The sequence below is a fragment of the Battus philenor genome, unplaced genomic scaffold (assembly GCF_028537555.1).
Source record: "Battus philenor isolate CCGP_79_NKW_IND1 unplaced genomic scaffold, ilBatPhil1.0.hap1 SCAF_25, whole genome shotgun sequence".
NCBI lineage: Eukaryota > Metazoa > Arthropoda > Insecta > Lepidoptera > Papilionidae > Battus > Battus philenor.
This window is the reverse complement of record NW_027181688.1, coordinates 5,932,633-5,953,396: the sequence shown is the minus strand read 5'-3', so window position 1 is coordinate 5,953,396 and position 20,764 is coordinate 5,932,633. Positions and strand designations below refer to the sequence as shown.

Below are 20,764 nucleotides of genomic sequence, written 5' to 3'. Positions count from 1 at the left end.
CAGGTGCAGGAAAGCATTCGTTGCGTTATTGGAAGCGATATCAAATTCTATTGCAACAGTGTGATCGAGCACGGCCAAACGTAATATTAAAACGTGTGTGGCATATCAGTTTCAAATTCAAACACGCGTTCGTTTCGCACAGAACGCTGTCAGGCTGATATTGCATTACATCTATACGTGCACTTTTAGTGCACACCTGCATTGCTATTGCGTTAACTATATACCTATTTATTTTTATTCACCGGCAATATATTGTGTGTGTGTTTGGTGGACCAAAAAGTAATGTCGCTTCCTTGAGTTAAATTCACACGACTACATTTTTAACAAGTATTCATTTCTAATCAACAATATAATGACCTTCATTATCAACATCTTTTTTCCATCTAGTATACAAATTTTCAATGCCAGAGCGGTAAAAATCACTCGGTTTTTCTGTAAAATATGTCAATAGAAACGACATTATTTTCCAGTCCCCCCAAAATATGGGTATGACATAAAGCAAATGATTATCCGAACCATCGTTGTATGTTTGTACATCTATACAACAAATTCGCCATATTAATAATAGTTATATAAAATATGTAAAAACGAGTGCTAGCCCAGCGGTAGCGGACTGTGACTTGCGGTCATAGGACGCGGATTCTTTTCCCGGGATACCATCTTATATAATTCACACTTTGTACATTGATTATATAAAATTACCACCACTCACAAATAATTTAGAAAAAGGGCGATAGCGTCTCCTGCGTACCATAATGTCGCTCTGCGATCACCAAGCGCAGCGCATTGCGGCTGTGGCGATTATGTGTGATGTTATATACCCCATAGATATCGTTTGGGTAGGTCTAGGCCTAGTGGGCGTGTATGGTCTGAAACGACGGTGATATAAATCCGACTATAAGAAAGAACTTACTAAAATGTTAAAATCTATTGACACTATTACACTAGACGCTGTCTTCTTGTTCCAGTATGGCTTAAAGTTTGAAGTTTTTAAATTTACTGAAAATATTTAGTTTCTACACATTTTTTTCCATAAACACCCTTCTGAAATTATTTGGAAACTTGTAAAAAATAAAAAGTTGAATGATGTATGACATAAAGTCGTTTTCAAGTTATGGCGTGACCAAGGGAAATGAGGAATCATTTTTTATATATACATATAATTTATTACAAATACTCCAACAAAAAAAACATTTTTTGGAATGTTCTTTTATTGCTTACGATAAGTTTCTAGCCAGTCTTCTTTATAATCATTAGTAAGTGGAATAAATGGAAATATTTTTATAAACTTTTACCGTAAATTTGAATCACGAACGCACCTATTTTTTTATTAATTTAAAACTTTTAACCGTTTAATGTTAGAGTCCTTTTGACAAACCATACATTTTTACGGTTTTTAAACCAATAGTCACATAATAATCACGAATGTTATACATCACGAAGGTATAGACGATATTTCAGACGATCTTTAGGTTTTTTATAGAAAACACAACATATAATTTGTTGTAGAGACTCCTACATGAAGAGTTTTAAACTTTTATTTTAACACTTACATATTGGTAAAAACATAATACTTTATATTTACACAACTTATATACCAACGGTACACTACAATGCATGCATATAGACATGTTAGTGTAACAAAAGGCGGTCCTGTCGCTAAAAACGATCGTATTAATTAAAACGTAGCAGTTCACAGAAAAGTTTCCATAATGAAGCTACTAACATTTCAAAGTCTTCTAAGAATCATTTATACTGATTACATGTTTACGTTATAAAAAAGCTAGAAGAGCCCAAATTGATAGACACTAGTGTACATCACTTCACAAAATTTAGAATCCAGGAGACGATGAAAGTGAAGCGATGTATGTATGGAAAAGAATGGAAATGAATAAAACATAATGTGAAGTGAGGAAAGGTAAACAAATAGTATACATTAAAAAAGATGTAAGATGAGAATGAAAGTAAAAGATTATATGTAAAATTATTATTATGAAAAAGATCCCTTCTCACACATAGTAACATGTTGTAAGAACTTTTCAGACGATAGATGCTCACTGTCATAGGCCGCACCCAAAGACCGCCACTATGACCACGAGTGGCAGTCTTTTCCAAGCCGCGTCTACCGGTTGGTGCTTGCCACTCGAGAACCTTTCGGATCCAAAGGTCAGCGTTTGCACGAGGGATGAGCCCTGCATACTAACACTTCTGACCAGCATTTCTTCGAGCTACGTTTATGACCTTAATTATTCTGCGAATTTTTACTAAAATCAAGTTAAAGTCCTCTGTACTGGTATACTTCTATTAAAAGCTACGAGGATTTGAAACGCAGCTTGATATAAGAATACAAGAACATATGCAAATGAGTTTATTTGTGGTCGCTTTCATAATTAAACTTAACAAACTTAGTAGGACAATATATTTCAAAGCATTATAATCACTTATAAAATTATTTACGCTATAATTTAGTTTTTGATATGTTTTAGTTTAATCGAAATATTAAATTTTGGTAATAAAACGAAGGTAAGAAAAATGCGTTACACTTTATGTTTAAAAATCATGCCACGTTGCTGTAGATAGTAGCAACTACGAACAAATAAACAGCTTAGACGCTCTCTTTAACCACTTAAGTTATCAAAACAAACTGTATGAAAGTCAAATAATATCTATATCTATACTTTAAAACAGAGAGCCCTTTATATCGACCAAAATACACACCGCTGCATCTAACTATAAACAAATTGTATCATAATTTACGTAATTTTACTTACGTTCTGTTTAGATCGAACACGACGTAATGTAAACCATTTCTTTCACATTTGTTAACTATAAAATAGTACACCATGTATATGATACAGTAAATGCTACGTTTAAATAAAACTGAAGAAATTTATGGAGGCGAATCGACTTGATAATTAAGTATCCGTTTATAGCCAAATTTATTTTTGGCAGAGTTTTTTTAGAATGATTGATTATTATTGTAAAATCCATAAAGGGATGCATGTACAGCTCAAGTTTTTACACCTGTACCTAATCATTATTGATTTATTTTTTTTTAAAAATAGTCCTCCCGATAATCGATTATAATTAATATAGTTGATTTAGTCATATAAAACTATTCTTAGAAGCAGTGGACCTTTGGAAATATTTTATACGGCGTTTTCAAAATACCCACTGCGGTTTTTTTTTAGTATCAGGACCATTACAATAGTCTAACGTTTCGACGCTTGTGGTACGACTGTGGTAGTTAAATATAGCGTTGGAGACACCATCGTCGAATTTCAATATCGTTTTATTGCATTCGAAGGCATTTTTTAAAAATGATAAAATAACTATCCATATAAAACAAAAATTACTTGACGCTTTAATATTAGTGTATAATATTTTTAATAATACCAAACCAATACAATACTTATTAAACCCACCTAAGGCCAAGCTTTGGAAATTTGCTAACAAATACCAGAGAGCAATACAACGCTCGATGATCTCAGCAGAGCATCCGGACGAGTAGGCCTTGAAATAAATATGGACAAAACAAAGTTGATTTCTAATGTTCATCTCGTACCTAATCAAATAGTCAATTCGGAGATGCTACGCTAAGCTTGAAGTTTCATACGATTATATACACCTTGGGCCGTGCAGCTTAGTGAGTTTAACTACGTGAAAGAGATCATTCCCGGAATCTAACTCGGATGGACAGTGTTCGGGAAGCTTTGAATTCATATTTTCTGATCCAAAATACTGTAATGTCTAAAGACGAAGGTCTTTGACTAATGTGTGTTGACATACAGATCTAAGACATGGTCACTTACGACGAACCTTATAAGAATGATCAATAATATACAGTGAAATGCACAGGCATGAGAAGATCCGAAAAAACGAAGATCACCGACGTAGTTCAAAGAAGTGCTCATCCTCAAGTAGCAGTAGGCGAAGAAGAAGGGACCGAAAGGTTCTTTAATGGCGACCACTAGCCGTAGACGCAGCGTGGATCCTCCCGCGTCTTCTCCACAAATATAACGTCTTGTGAAGCAGAGTATAATAAAAAATAAAGTAGTTAAAAAATAAGTTGTCGATCAATAAAAGTTCCATTAAAAGTTCGAATAAAAGAATTTTATCTTTTATCTTTTCTAGGTGGATTGACGACATAGTTAAGATCGAAGGCGTCATGGCGATCTTTGGAGACTGCCTTGCGGTGGATGCATATCGGCTGCAGAGAAGAACAGATAGTCTTTCATGTGCCAATAGTAAGATATACCGTAGCTTTATTTCTTAAAGCTAAACATAGTCCGTCGTGACTATAGTCATAATAAATCATACACCGAAATTTTTTACATGTTAACGACGCCGAAACGAATATTTTAATTTGACGCCAATTTGTGAAAATAAATTATTAGTGAAATTGATTAATTGTTATAATATGAATGACTAGTAAAGAATTCTTATTTCGAATTTAAGACTTTTTTGTTTAATTTTGAAACTGGCCAGTTCGTAAATTAGTCTCAACAGTGTGTACGATTTAATACTTTTGTTCCTAATTTAAAATATTAACCATCGACTTTACTGAACTGTTATTTGTGGAGAAGTCTCTTAACTATCTTCTAATATATTTAAGAAGATTATTAACAAAGTTTGAGAAAATCCTTTTATTCAATAATGCATAGGTTTAGTTTAATCTTTACAAATTTGGCATTAAGAATAAAATGGTCTGCTATTGTGTAAACAATATTGTAAAAGTGAATATAAAAATTTAATTTCTGTCAAATTGGTTTCATCGGACTTGCTTCTAATAATGTACACAAGTGGTCACTGTAAATTATCCTTTATGAATAACTTGAATATAATGTAATATAATATTGTATTTTTCCAACGTAATTAAAAAAATGGAGATTGAAGCAATTCCGAGAAAAATTGTAACTATATGAATATGAATCGCGGTGTCCGGGAAAGGACGTCACAGTACGTCGCAACAGAATAACAATTTACGTGCAGTTTCAACGAAGTACGTCTGCAAATTGCGACAAGTAAATTGGTCAATTTATGTAATAAGTCATATTATATTTATAGAGTATTGATTTATAAAGACGCGAAATACAATGGTACTTGTTACTCGTAATGTACAGGTTGATAAAATAAGTGATTATAGTAGTATACCTGATTTATCAGCAAAAAAAATTTAAACTAATGCAATCAGCTTCTGTAATGGTTTTCTATTAAATCTATTAAAATGCTATCACATACAATTAACTTAAAAGTGAAATATAGTTTACACTAATTAAAATTCCCTTCTTTTGCTTTTTAGCCTATAGACGCCCACTGGCTATATTCAAATGGTTGTGGACGCTGTTAGCCGTTTTGACTTTTACAGCTTCTTCGGACACAGGGCTCGCGGATCCAAAATCCGCGAGCTAATAAATAAATAAAAAATTTTTTAATTTTTTTTTGCCATGAACGACCATATTTGTGTGAACAATTTGCGCCGCTCACTGACAATTCAGACGAGCAATTACTTCAAGCTATGTCGGTGCCCTTGGTTCTTCTGTATAATAATAATTCTTCATTAAAACAAAAAAACTTAAAAATACTACGATTACAAAAAAAAAGAAATAATAACGTTATTGAATACAGAAACATCAATAATCATTTGTTATTCTGCGAATTTACTCATTACTGCTTCAATCTCGCGAAAGAAACTCCGAGCATATCTGGTGTGCTGTACCAGATGTCTTCCTTGTGGGACCACTTCCTGTGAGACACACACACACTAAGCAACAACTTATCCGAACCGTACATCATCACTGGCAACACACTGGTCAAAGACCTATGTGTTCAAATATTGCGGTGTTTTAGACCAGAAGATGTTTCGGCATTTCCCAAACGCTGCCAAACTGGACTCTTCACTCATTTTCCTAGTGAGGTAATAATATGGATACTGAATTAATATACTACGTGTGTAGCCGTGTATCTGTGTTAGTAGTATCTATGTAACTATAAGCACATACCTAATATTGTTTAACGCCAGCTTATGCATGCTGCTGTAATTTCCAATAGGTTCACGGCAGCTTGGATAATCACATGTTTATGTACATTTAACAGCAGTCTTAGTTAGCTATTTTATAACATAAAAAAGTGTTGCCTGATGAGAAGGGTAACTTTCGTTCAAAATGATAGTTTACATTCTCGAATATTCTCTAAGAATAATAAACTTGACGATGGGCGTCAAGCCATAAATTTAAATTGACTTTACCGATTTGATCCAACTTGTTTTTTTATTTTTCTTATACCTTACACAAAATTTTTGTGATAAAATAACTTAAGACAACTGCGCAAACCCAATTATTGCTACTATGGGTATTTTGCAGTACGAACTTCCTTCGTTTGGCAGTTCGCTTTTATTATGGCTTTACAGTTCCCGCACTGCGAAAATGTATCATCGATCAGTATATATAGATCACAAAAATAATAAAGAAATTTTCACATTTAATCAATAAATAACGTAAGCATTTTGAAACGTGTTACATTATTTCATTTCGGAATATAACAAGCTTGTATCTTCTGGCAGCACATAGTCTGCTGGGACAATCATTTTAAGGTAAATACAATAAAGGAATTTAAATTAATCAAAGAACACGATACTTTTTCTTTAATGTGGTGTAAAGTACTTAATATTTAAAGTACTCAAAGTACTTAATATATTTCAAAGTAAATAGTAATTTACTATATTAAAATTTAGTACTGGTTTTGGAGACCTCAGACAGGCAAACATAGCATAGGACGTGCTTGCTTGGAGTCGGTTAAAATTGATGCTGCCTGGGGGCTTTTAAAGCTTCAACGGAACTGAATTCACGGGGCGGAAGAGTCCGTGAACTTAAAAATGAAACAGAAGCTGGATAAACTTGTTCCAGTTGTACGATGATGTTCGCACGTAGTAAACCGCTCTACCCAAATAGAGTTGTTAAGTGTTGATGCTATGTATGTGGCTTGGGATGGCAGCGTGGACCACAGACGAGCCAGGGATGGATTCGGATCCAACCTTGGTTCGCCCACGCTATTCGTGATTAGGGAGCGGACGATCGTCCTCTAAGAACGGGTGTTGTGCATAGGACGTCCACTCACATGGTGGACTAACGACTTGGTCAAGGCGTCAAATGACGCTACGTGCAGGGAGGCGGCTTTGAACCAGTCTCCTGAGAAACCTTTGTAGTAGTGGACAACGTTTTAGTTAAAATAGTGACGATGATGATAATGACTGGTTATGAATTATCAATTTTTAAAAAATCGATTCTATATCGAATACTAATTATATTACAAAATAATAAATAGAATGAATGAAGATTAAACGTCGCAAAAGCTATGTCGACGGGACGCAACACTGTCGCCGAAAACGTCTAGGAAATCTTCAACGAAAACATTTTTAAAACCTTTTTAAGTTGTTCCTTTCTTTACCCCGCCAAGATAGTCTTTGTTGAGAATATAAAACACACTATACGTAGAACATTTTAAAAAATCTTCTATTTTTAACGGAAAATACATTTTGAAAGCGTATTCTCAAACCATTTAACTTCATATATTTAAATGGTTTGAGAACACGGCGTAACTTCCGCACGCCCGATGGCGGTAGCGATTTCGCGCATATGAAAAGTTTAAATACATTCGCACTTACATTTGCAAAAAATACCAAAGCATAACTCGTGAATGACTTAAGTCAAAACCGTTCGAAATACAGCTGTTTTAAAAAGTCTGATGACAATTAGAACTTATTCTGTTTTAAATATTAGTTAATTGACAATTAATTATTAATTTTATTTGTAACCTAGCCCAGTGAGTCGGCAGGTTAGAGTGGTAAGAAGCAGGCCACATAGCGCGCAAATCATATAACCGCCCAGAGGATGCATGAAAGCCGCTTCCAAACTGTCCTATCGGAAGTCGGGAGACGCCCATGTTCAGTAATGGACATCCTATATATTTGAAATAGTGATGAAGAAGTACAAATCAATAATTATTACTTAAAGTGTGTCTTTAAAAGATAAATGCTCTATTATAAATTATGAAAGGCGCGAATATTTATATGTATTCAACCTCTTTGCAACTCATGTAATAGCGGACTTAATGCCTTATAAGCATTCTCTACTAGTTATCCAAAGATGGTGCAGTAATAATTAGTAGACACGTAAAGAAATGTACTAAAAAGTTAATTAATGAGACGCTATATATACTTATTAATACTATAATTATTATTTAAATACATTATTAAAATGGTGGATATAATATATACATAAATTACACATACATATAAGTCGCTACTAGAGAGAGAAAGAAAGACGAAAAATCTATCTTTGCGTTTAAAGTACTTTACATGTTGTTAGCATTTATTATAAATGAAAAAAGATGATTTTAGTAGAACCAAAAAATAGTTCCTGGCCAGTGTCTACCTAATTTATTTGTAACATTTATAAACCCTAGTTAATGATTAAACCAAAATTAATAATATATTCACAGAACACTTTATATTTTCGTAGATATGTAAAGAGTTAAAGCTTAATAAGATTTTTCATTGCCACTTATTTTCGAGCATTGGTATATATTTATATATACATATATATGTGTATATATATGTATATTTACACACACACACACTTATATATATATATATATATATATATATAAAACGTATAAACAAATGTTTACACGTGTACTTACATGTAAAAATGTTATCTTTTAATACTAACAATAACACGCCGACGATAAAATAATATTGACGTTTATTATGTTGAACCAGAAGCATCAGTTAAATCATATCAGTCAGCTGTAATGCACTCAAACCCAACTCAACCGAACAGTAAAAAGCTTCCGAGAAATACTACTCAACATCGCTGTCGACTTAATGCGAGCGTGATAGAAAAATAACCGCAGTTAATAATGGAAGTGGATTTGATCCCGGGAATGGTTATTTTTTATTCATTTCCCTGACTACCGACGTTTTTTTTATGAGACGCGGATTGGTCTCAATTTAAATAGATAAAAATCTCTGACTACCTTCGGTGAATTCCGAGCTTCCCGTCGTGGATTCTCTAGAGATACAAGATGTTATGGCTGCACATTTACATGTAATTTATCGTCCATTTTTAATACATATGGCGGCCAAGAATTTTGTAGAGCAGAAAAGAAAATATACGATTACGTGTAAGAAACTTTTATAATTCTCAATCTATACTTTTACAGTAATTCTCTGATTTCAATTTTTAAAATTCAAATTCAAATTAAAATATTTTCATTTCAGTAATAAAGTAATAGGCTTCGACCGGCTCTGTTGAAACTTAACAGTTGCTATTTTAAATAAAATTAAATATTTTTTCATGTGTAAGTAATATCAACCTTGAGTATGTAAATGAGTCAACAAACATAATTCAAGACATTTAGATCTATTAAAAACGTTAGCTATAATAATATTTGTTCAATAATATATTTTTAATTTAAAATTTAAAACTAAGAAACGGAATATCGAAAATATCTCGTGAAACATTGTTATATATGCGTACACTCAGAACCATGGAGTTGTTTTTTTTTTGAAGACGAAATATTAACAAATTTGATCTGGTTATTGTGTTTATTTTCTTTAAGAAATGAAACAATAAAAAACTGAACTTTAAAATTTAAATCGCAGAGAAATTATTAATAATTTTTGTTTTAATTATTTGTTAAAGACTTGTCTTTTATTAAAAAAATAGCATGGTTACACGATCATAGTAATAAAGATAGATAACCTTAATACATTGCTTCGCCTGGATATGTTCTTTACTAATTGCTTTACTAATATTTTCACTGGAAGGTCACAAGCCTCTAAGCTAGAATCCAATAATATTTTGATATTCCCACGATATTCTCTTTACAATGAATCGAACTCGCAACCTACGTAATTCAACACACCCTCACCACCATTCCTCCATAATTCTCCCGAAATGAAATAAATTATAATCTTTGATTTTACTGATCATATTTTACGGCAAAGAATTATAAATCTTCTGACTTAATCTCAATACATTTTTTTAACGATTAAGAAAAACGTCAGCTTTGTAATCGGGTGGCATCATACACGAGCGTATACTATACAGGGTGATCAGTGTAAATACTCTACAGATGTGAATTTATGTTCTAATATTATATAAAGTGATTACTCCGAATATATATTACATAAATTTATTGTTTTGTTTTTAGAATGCGACAGGCCAACAACTTCTGGCAGCACAAATTTGCAGGGACAGACAGAAACAACTATTAATTTTAATATATTGTTAAGAAAATTTTCAAAACACTTTTTCTTGGTTTTTTATTTTTACGTTATTTATTATTTCTGTGACTATTTATTTTTGAATAGGGTATACCATATATTAATTGACAACAAATGAGTTATACATTCACCTCTTTATAGTTTTTACACCTGTAAACAATCAGCCTGTATGTTTGTTATATCACCTGTCCAAGAGTATCGGGAGCGTCTATTGGCGTAAGATTTACGGGACTTTGCCCGCGGCGACGGTAAAAAGCAAACGTTGTTTCCTCTACGCACTATGCTCACCGAAGATTTCCAATAGCGATTTCCTATACGTTCTTTATATGTGACAAATGCAATGCATGCCGTATATAATAACCTATAACTATAATACATTAAAACTATAAGAGGTAGTGAAGCATGCAGCATTGAAAATGAGTCAAATAAACGAAGCATCATGCTTTATTATTAAATGTCAAAAAAATTCAGTTAAAAGTTAATGTTTTTTCTCTAAAACAGAAGCCTGAGACCTGCGATCGTATGTCGGGATACAATTTAAATTCACACTTTGTGCATTAATAATATGTGATTATCACAGCTCACAAAAAAGTTTCCTGGTTGTGGGAAGCAGCTTCCTCCTAGGACCCTAATACCGCACTGCAATCTTCAACCGGACTACCTAGCTATCTGTGGAAGAAATCTATGCCTTGCAGTGCGCATCTATGGGCTCACACGACGACGATGACGAATCTAAACTGTTGAAAAATTTCCTTGCATTTTTAAATATAGAGTAAAAAGGTGTCTAAAGGTAAAGGTATCAAGCAAAATGAAAACAATCTTTTTGTTATGCAAACTATTAATTTTTAATTTCAAATAAAACGCCTTTCTCTAACGTTCTTTTAAAGATAGTTTTCATAGCAAATATTCAAATATAATACTATATAATATACATTCAAGACGTTAATTCAATGAAGAAACCAATTGGGTCAAGTGTTCATAAAAGAAAATCTATTAAAAGTTTATTTCGACTTTAAAAAGATCATAAAAATAAATTGGCCTCAGGGCACCTACCAGTGCCATTTTTGTAAGGGATAGAATGTAAAGGTTTATATATTTCACGAAACTAACTTGCGATATATAGTATTTAGTGTATACTGGGTAAGTTTCATCGGCTTTGGCTTCATTATATTGGGCCATTCCATACATAAGTTTGCGAAAAAAAGAGAGGCTCCAGTGGTAAAAGCCATCTTTTTTTCTTCTTACCAATAGTCGCCCTATGCAAGGCGTAAGCCTACCACAAAGAGATACAATCACCGATCTGCCCGCATTCTGTCACCTTCCGCTACTATAACTATGTCGTTGATCCGCCCAGTGGAGAGCCTTAAATACAATTAATAAGGTCAGGCAGAACATAATTATTTGCAATTTTACAATAACAAAGTTCTAAAGGGTAGCCACAGAAGTTTTCACTAGTAATAAAAGTATACATATTTATATATATATATTCATTATCTATTCATTTGAACTCCTTACGTTAAATTGCAAATATAATTGCATTAAAAATAAAATGCTTCGTAATAATCAAAGGTTGTTCCGATAAGTAATGAGCCATTAATGTTAGAGTTAGTAGGAATTGTCCCGGAAGTGATTTCTCGGGCGGAAGACGTCAAAAGTAAAGGTCCCTTTCTTCCTTTTATAGGAAACGCGACGCTTGTGTATTCCGCCCTAAAAACGACGTAAAGTTTACCCGAGAAGATCAAAGAGATGTCTCGAAAATTAATACTTTCTGTTATGAAAAAAAGGAAGCTAAACGTATCACTTACAAACAAGTTGAACGAGCCTTTACTTGTTTATATATCCAGAGCAATTGATAATAGGTGTATAAGTTTTGAAGCGGTATTTTTTGGCTCAATTTCTGTCATTTAATGTATGCTACACTCAATCAATAAATAAAATTGTGATAACATAGTAAGAAAAAACGTCTTCGAAATTCGAATTACTACATATTAAAAATAATTATAGATTTCTATCTGCCTGACTTTGTACTGCCGATAATAATTGGCCTTGCGAAATCCAATAAAAAAAATTATTGTAACATATTTCAGAGTTATCACATGGTAATTGGTAACAGATGTAGAAGCTTTTTGCTGACAAATGAGCTATAAATTCACTCCTTTCAAGCTTTTACGCCTACAAGCAATCGATAAAAAAAAACATAATATATGTAATCATGACTTTAAAAGTTTTTTTACTTTATATTTACATTACTTATAATTGATTTTTAGACTATATATATATAATATATTATATAAATATATGTTTATATATGTATGCATGTATATACATATAAAAATTAATAATTATAAATTAAATAATTGCGCAATGCTAGCACAGCGGTAGTGTACTAAGACTTGCGATCTTAGGTCGCGGGTTCAATACCTGAAATAAAATCTTATATCATTCATACTTTGTGCAATAATTATTTAAGATTGCCAATGCTCATAAACAAGTTTCCAGAGGACGGGCCACAACATCCTCATGCGTACAATTATACCATACTACGTTTATCTGATTTATGCGGTTTATACCCCCTTACATATCTTTTGGACAGACCTATGCCTTGCAGAGGGCGTCTATGGGCTGAAACGATGATATGATATTACATAGATGATATTTGTTGGCCACTTTAAAACATATTAAGTAAAGGTAATATAATTAGAAAAGACAATTTTTCCTTTAAAACTACGACCTCGTAAGCTTACAGCCTCTTACGTCGTTTGTTAAGGGCAATCTGAATACAGACCTTATAAAAATCTATGAGAAAAGCCTATGTCAGATATGGACGTCTTACAGATAAAATCATGAATTTTTCAATTTTTTTTTTCTATTCCTTACTCGACAGTGGACGGTTTTTTTTACAATAGCACCACTGAAATCTAAGTAAAGTTGAAATAACTACAACTGTTTCCATCTCCCTCTAATGCTCTCATTCGTTCGTCCAAACACGTAACAATTTCATCCGCACTAAGAACTTAAATGGCACTTACATAGAACAAAGTTTAAGATACAATTAAGCCATAAAGCGGTTGCGGAGAAACGGAGTCAGAATGAAGACAGGATTTTATTAAGTCGATTGAAGGTATGTTTATGTTAATGAGATGTTTCGATCCTTAATCCAGGAGGGGAGGTTGAATTGTTATAGGTTGTATTAATTTTGATAGCTCTTTTAATTGGAATTATACACAAAAGCACAGGGAAACAGGTGTCGCGAGGAATACCATAATCTCAGTTGAATGACAAACGCAGGAATCTTTTATCTAATTTCAGAAATGTGTAATGATTTCTTCACGTTTTTATCGGAGAAAGAACCTGTTTTTGTAGTCCAATAAAACTATTTTAACAACATAATACAATAAAATAGCATATATTGTAATATATTTTCGTAGCTATATGCTGAAAGGGTAAAATTGTGATATAGTTATTAAGGAAGTATAATAAGAATTAAAGGTACAAAATGTACAAAGTAGGAAAAGAAACTAAAAGTAAAAATAAGGAATGAACTAAACTTGTAAACCGAAGTATTCTGGAGGTAAAGTGATGGAAACAAGGCGATGTATAGAAGGAAAACAAAGTTTGGAAAGAAGATGGAGGGAATAAAGTTGAATGAAGGAAAGACATTGAGATAGATAAAAGAAGAGTATTTAAATAAAAAGTCATGTAAAAAAAATTGTGTAGAAAAAAATTTCCCTGGTCCACCCACGATAGAGAAGTACAAGATACGTATAAAACAGAGCCATAGAAATATGTGCATTATACATAATAGTTTAGAGCTATTTTGCAAATAATATCGACATTGATTTCTTAATATAAAAATAAAAAAGAAGTGAAGGAACTTTATAAAAATAAAAAAGAAGTAAAGGAACTTTATAAAAATAAAAAAGAAGTAAAGGAACTTTATTAAAAAATTAAATTGATAAGACTGACCACTTGGATATTTACCCTTCGGTTATATAATCACCATGAGTTGTTTGCGTCTTGATTATGTGACCGAAAATCACCTAAACTCACAGGCTGATGTCAGAAAAATCTAATTTTGATTTCAACGAACAATCTTGAACCAATCTTGACAAGTTACATAAAGCTTATAACCTACAAGAGTCCCACAGTTGACAGGCGTCGTTAAAAATGAAGTACGTGTAAATTCACACGATATTATCGCTCGTGTACATTGTTGTTCGATAAGAAAACTTTCATTTGTTCTGTTTTACATGAGAACCCAGGTCTTTGTAAGCATTCAAGCATTATACTAGAGTCTTAATTATCTATCTCTTTGTTTATAACCAAAGAGAGAATGTAAACGCATTCTTGCCTTAGACATAAGAACTGAAGAAGAATATTATGGATATCATGAACGCATCAGCATATTATTCTCAATGAAATCAATAGCATGCAACGTGTCTTAGCAGTCATTATTCTATTAACATTAAAATAAAATACGTAATGATAATGCAAGACTATGAAGGGAGACTGTAAATTATACGTTGTTTTGACATTTGCTAAAGATAAAAAATATTAAAATAATCTATACTTAAATAAATATTTAAATTGAATTTTGGTAAGTCAGTTTAGTTAGGATTATAAAAATAGCAGAAGGGGGTGTGATCGTTCAATATGAAGACAGCAATGTCCCTTTTACAACTCTGAGAGCAACCAATGAAAAGGCTTTCGTCATCCTCAAAAAATGCATATATTTTAGCTACGTATGTTTCAAAGTCTTCAAAGAATCATTTAAACTGATCATTTGTGTACTTTAAAAAAAGAAGAGCCCAAGTTGATAAACACCAGCACCAGATTTTACTCTTCCCTTTCAAACAATAGTGCTCTCTGCAAAACATAAGCCTCGCACAAAGATTGCAACGATGATCGTTCTTGCACTGCCTCCATCTAGCGACTTCCTGAGTCCTTACCTTTGTGGTCGGTCCACCTAGTGGGAGTTAGGCCTCGCGAACCACATCAGTCACTGTAGTTCTCCCATATAGCCCTCAGCTGTCCCTCACAGGTACAAAAAATTTCCCCAAATATCAAAAAATAAGGTTAGGTAAAATTACATTTGCGTCCGGCTATCGGAAAAGTAGTGAAGTTTAATATAAGAAAAAAACTTTACTCAGCGCAGAGCATACAAAATCAGAGCGGCTGTATTTCGAAAATAAATGCGACCTTGTTAATGTGAAACGAGAAACAAAACCGTCCATTCACCGTCTTGGAGCGCTTGTATATTTTTTTCCCCGATCCCATTTTTTTTTCTCCTTAAACCGGTTTCGGTCCCAACAGCCCTGGGAATCGGTACCTTTAAACAACAGGTGATACGCTACTGAACCCGATACTTTTTAACCCTTTTTTTGTGTACCGATATTAGATATTTCGAAACTGGGACGAATCGAAGAGTTTTATTTGCTTTAGAGATGTTTTTAATCGTTGCTGTGAAATTAATTCTTTTATATATATATTAACTAAACTTAACTAAACTCTGGATGAAACTAACAATGTACTTAATTAACTTTATACGTTATTTAAGGTGGCCATGTGAAAAGATTTATGCACGTTTTTCTTCCTACGTTATCCTTGATTTAAGAAGAAGAAATTACAATTAGTTATTGTGTACAACTTACGAGTACTTAGGCATACTATAAGAGGGGTGGCAACCTGCGTCTCGCGAGCCCCACGCAGTTCTTTGAACGATTATTTTTGGCTTCGATCGGCTTTTTACGAATCAATTTTAGTAATAACGTACTTTTCATTTTAATTCCACTTTCAAATGTTTGAAATACTAATACAGAACAATATTCATTAACTAAAACCTAAACGAATAACTAAGAAACGCTGTTTTCAATCATTTATCAAAGAATTATTATGAGAAGTAAAATTAATGTATTTATTTTTGAAATAGTATCGCATCGTGAATTCCTTCTTAATATGTATTTAAAAGGTTCCGCAATAATTTTTTTACACTACACTATATTATACATGAGAGAAATATTATAGCATTCAAATGAGTATTCGAATTATAATTTGAAAAACAATTCAATCATTAAAAGCAAAGAGTATTGTTGGTAGAAATGACAAGTATATAATTATAGAAGGCATTCACATACAAATGCTACGATAACAATCTCTTAGCTTCTAAACTACTATCCTCTTAATTTAAAAAAAAAAAACATTAGCTACGGTACTTCTTACTATAAGTACACATAAATATAGCATTTAATAAAAAGTCGTTATTTGACAAAAAATTGAAGAAGAAAAATAATCTGTTCCAAATATCTAACCTTCGCGTCTTTTTCGAAACAATAATTTTGTATTAGCCACTTGATTTGTATTATAAACCTTATCAATAAATTTAAATCTAAAAGAATATAAAAGAAAAATTTAAATGTCGAACAAAAACTATACAAAATTTTTTTACAAGAATAAAAAGCTATCGACATACGATTGCTATAGAATAGCGTAATCATGTACTATTTGCTAAAATTTAAAATGTGAAAATAACAAAGCTGACCTAATAAAAATAGGCAACATTAGCATTGATTTAGATGTATTTTATAACTAACCAAAATATTAATAAAGTGCTAAAAGTAATGTAAGACTTTTAACAAACGACCTTGATGTCACTTAAGTCACCAAATTTCTATTAAACGACACGTTAACTTGTTTAACTTCTTAGGAAACCATTAGAAATACCTTTGTTTTTCGAAGAAATATGTTAATTGTATTCTAAAAAATATATAACGCAATGTGCTAACTATTCCAGTATACTTGGATATAGAGAGGTGTCAATTAAGTGTCAAACTTCGTTTACTACACAATAAAGGAACATACATTCTATGAAAAGCTATTTATAAATATTCTTCCATTCATATACAGGTTGATTTGTAAAAGCCTAAAGGATGTATAGCATTCATCAACACAAAAATCAATAATTTCAACATTTATGAATAACGTAAAAAAGGAAAATTGTTAGAAATTCGTATTAATACATATTAAAATTACTCAATATTTACTATCTGTCCATGCAGACATTGTACTGCCAGGAGTTATTTGTCTGTTATTTCAATAGAAGAAATAAATTGATGTTACTTATTTCAGTTGGCAATCGGAGGTGTAAAAACATTAAAAGTTTAAGCTGACCAATGATATACATTCACCCCTTTAAAGTATTTACGCCTGTAATTGATGTAGTTTATTTTGAAAATTACTCTAAGCTGATCCATTCAGGTAAAAAATAATTTCTATAGCCTTGCTAGAAGACAATCACACAGTAGACGGCAGTATTTAACATAAATATACACAATATATGTATTGCCTATAAAAGCACATACAAACAGGAAGACTGAAATGTAATATTGTATATAAATAGAACATATTATTAATATCAAATGAGTTACAATTAGCAGGATGTTCATATCATTGTAACATGAAACCAAACATACATAATCGTAATTGTACTACTATTAGCGCCATCTATCGAACAGGAATCCAATTTCAACGGTGAATACAGTATCTTATGAAACTATTAGATAATATCTATAGTTCTTTTAGAGAAGAGACATTGCTCTTTATTACTTTTAAAAGATCTTAGATAACCAATTATTCAGCCGATTGTCCATTTATTAATATACTAAAAAAATTACGCCCAATGCGCTACATAATTATCAATTTTGCAATTGTTAGATAAAATACAGAGTTTTTAAATATTGCATCTTATAAACTAATTGTTTGTGTTAAATTATAAGGTCAAATATTTACTTTATATTTACATATATCTTAATTAAATCAAAATAAATCGGCGGCAATATGATACAATACCTTTGTCATCATACCTAATTGTATATATAATTATTTGGTAACTGACCTATATCATGTTTATTCATATAAGTTTTAGTGATAAGAATGTATAAAATTTCTAGACCAATTTATAAAAATGATCTTAAAAATGAATAGAGATTGGAATTATGTACAAAGCTTTATAGAGGTGAATGTATAGCTCATTTGATTAGCTTTAAAGCTTTTATTATAAACATATTTCGAATCACCCTATAAAGTGATAACGCTGATATTATATTGGAGTTGGGATATTTTGGAGTGCGACTGGTCAATAATTTCAAACAATAATTAATTTTAATATGTTGATAAACCGAATTTTGAAATCGTTTTTCGTGTTTGTTATTACTAAGTTATTCACTATTTCTGAAAGCAATAAAAAATTTGCAAAAAGAAAAGCAAAGACGAAGAAACCAAAAGATTTTTGAACAGGATTTACACCACTTTATTTGACATCAAATGAGCTATACATTCGTGCTTTTAAAGCTTCTGCACAAAGCACCCTGTGTATAAACCCCCACCGTAGCCAATATTGTCATAACTACTAACTAAAACGCGTGCGTTGTTGCACTACTACTAAGGGCTCTAAAGTATATATATATATATATATATATATATATATATATATATATATATATTTACATATATATGAATGTATGTATGTATATATGTGTGTAATATGTTCTAACAGATTTTCTTCCACAGTAATTTTTATCATAATTTATATACAAGAGAAGGAGAACGTTTCTTCGATAATAAGTAATACTAATAATATACGTCTAATAATGTCGAAATAAAACTTTTACAATTGATTAAAAGTGTTACTGTGCAATGACGAAATATAAGTAAAACGTTTCTCTTATCGTAAGCTACACTACTATACACTGTGACTACAAAATCAGGGAAAGGCGGAGAGCATACAATCATTTATAATATAAAATAAAATGCAGTTTTGTTAAATAAATGATAATATCGGCAATGCTTATACCTTATAGGACACGAAGTTTTGTAAAAGTGTTGAAGTGTTGAAGAGAGACACTTCATTTTCTGATGATTAATCCTGTTTTTAGATCATGGTCGTGAACAATACTAATATTATATAGAAGGAGGGCTTGAACTTGTGACTTACGATTTTTTTTATTAATTCGTTCCATTATCCACGTAAGATCATTTATATTGTAATTCATTTGTGGAAGGCGTGAAAAAATGCGTATGTGATACCAACTATAATTATATTAAGCTATAATAGCATCTTTAACTTAAATCTACTTGGGTTCCAAACGCGAAATGATCTGAGAAGAGCCAATAAAAACTCTGACGATTTTTTTTTATCATTTGTTATATCCTTAATAAAGTAGTAGTGGACCTAATACCCATGTTATGTTATCATTAAAAGTCCTTTTTTGATGTGAAGGATTAGTAGGTTTTGGTTAACTTTAATTCGTAAATTTAACGAAAAAGATAATTGAGAAGCTTTTACATGGGAGAGCGTGACGTTACATGGGAGTGTGTCGTAACACCATACACACTTGCCCACAGTTGTCCACTCCTTAGCCATAAGGCTTCAACTCATCGTTGTATTCCCAGTATTTAGATCAAAACTTCCATATGTATAACAATGTTGTCCTCATTAACCGTGCAAATGGCTCAAAGCACTTAAGTAATTACAAATGTTATAGTAACACACAAATACGCACGTGCACCTACATATATGTACTTACACGTTTCAAAAAAATTAATACGTAAGTCACCGGCTTTTTAAACTAGCGAAAAAAAATTTTTAACACAGAATTTTGTCTCTATTGGTTCATAACAAAAAATAAAATAAATATAAGTTGATTGGAATTAGATGTTAAGGCTTTAAAGGTGTGCTCGCTTATAAGCAAAAAGCTTTAATTTTTTTTCACCAAAAAATTTAAAGCTGTTTGCTGAAAAATTTGCTAGTAAACAATGAATAATTTTAATATGCAGAAATCGGAATTTCGAAAACGCTTTTTGTTGCTACATAATAATTATTTTATTTGTTATTTCTGTAACCATTGATTTTTGCAAAAAATGTACCCTAAATTAAAATGAGGTATTTATATCTATATATAGACCTTCAAAGCTTTTACACCTATTTCCAATCACCTTGTATGTGATATAAAATTAACTTACCGTTTTTACAGAAATCCAAAACAAAGGTCTATAGCACTAAATATTCGCACATTGCATTTGTAAACATAACAATTAACACCATCAGGTTCTTAGAATCTTTACGCTCATAAAAATTCTCATTAAAAACTTTCCGACGTTTTATATGCCACAGTCAATGTTTATTATTTATGTTCAAGTAATTAGTACACGCGATGTCTCAGGACGCAGTCGATCCAACACCGACAGACGACCGGCAGCCGCTACACCCGGCCAGATACTGGCTGAAAACATAACCACTTTCCCGCCCTTGAGCATACTGGCCATTTGTTTCGCAGACACGGGTGTAAAATAAAAAAAAATGAAGATTAAAGCTCTTTTTTGAACCTACTTAAATTTATTGAGTCGTATGGAATTACAACTTTGGTTAAATATCTACGTGATTTTCTTAAACGGTTAATGAATTATCTTTAAGTTGTATTA

The 20,764-nt window shown here is 31.8% G+C and overlaps 1 protein-coding gene across 1 annotated transcript in view; it reads right to left on the bottom strand.

The window, feature by feature from the left end:
* LOC137924987 (irregular chiasm C-roughest protein-like) overlaps positions 1-20,475 on the bottom strand; it is a 137,464-nt gene extending 116,989 nt beyond the window's left edge. Inside the window, exon 1 of the mRNA XM_068768416.1 lies at positions 20,306-20,475. The gene's annotated coding sequence lies outside the window, so the exon portion shown is untranslated. The remainder of the gene's footprint in view (positions 1-20,305) is intronic.
* Between the last annotated feature and the right edge of the window lie 289 nt (positions 20,476-20,764).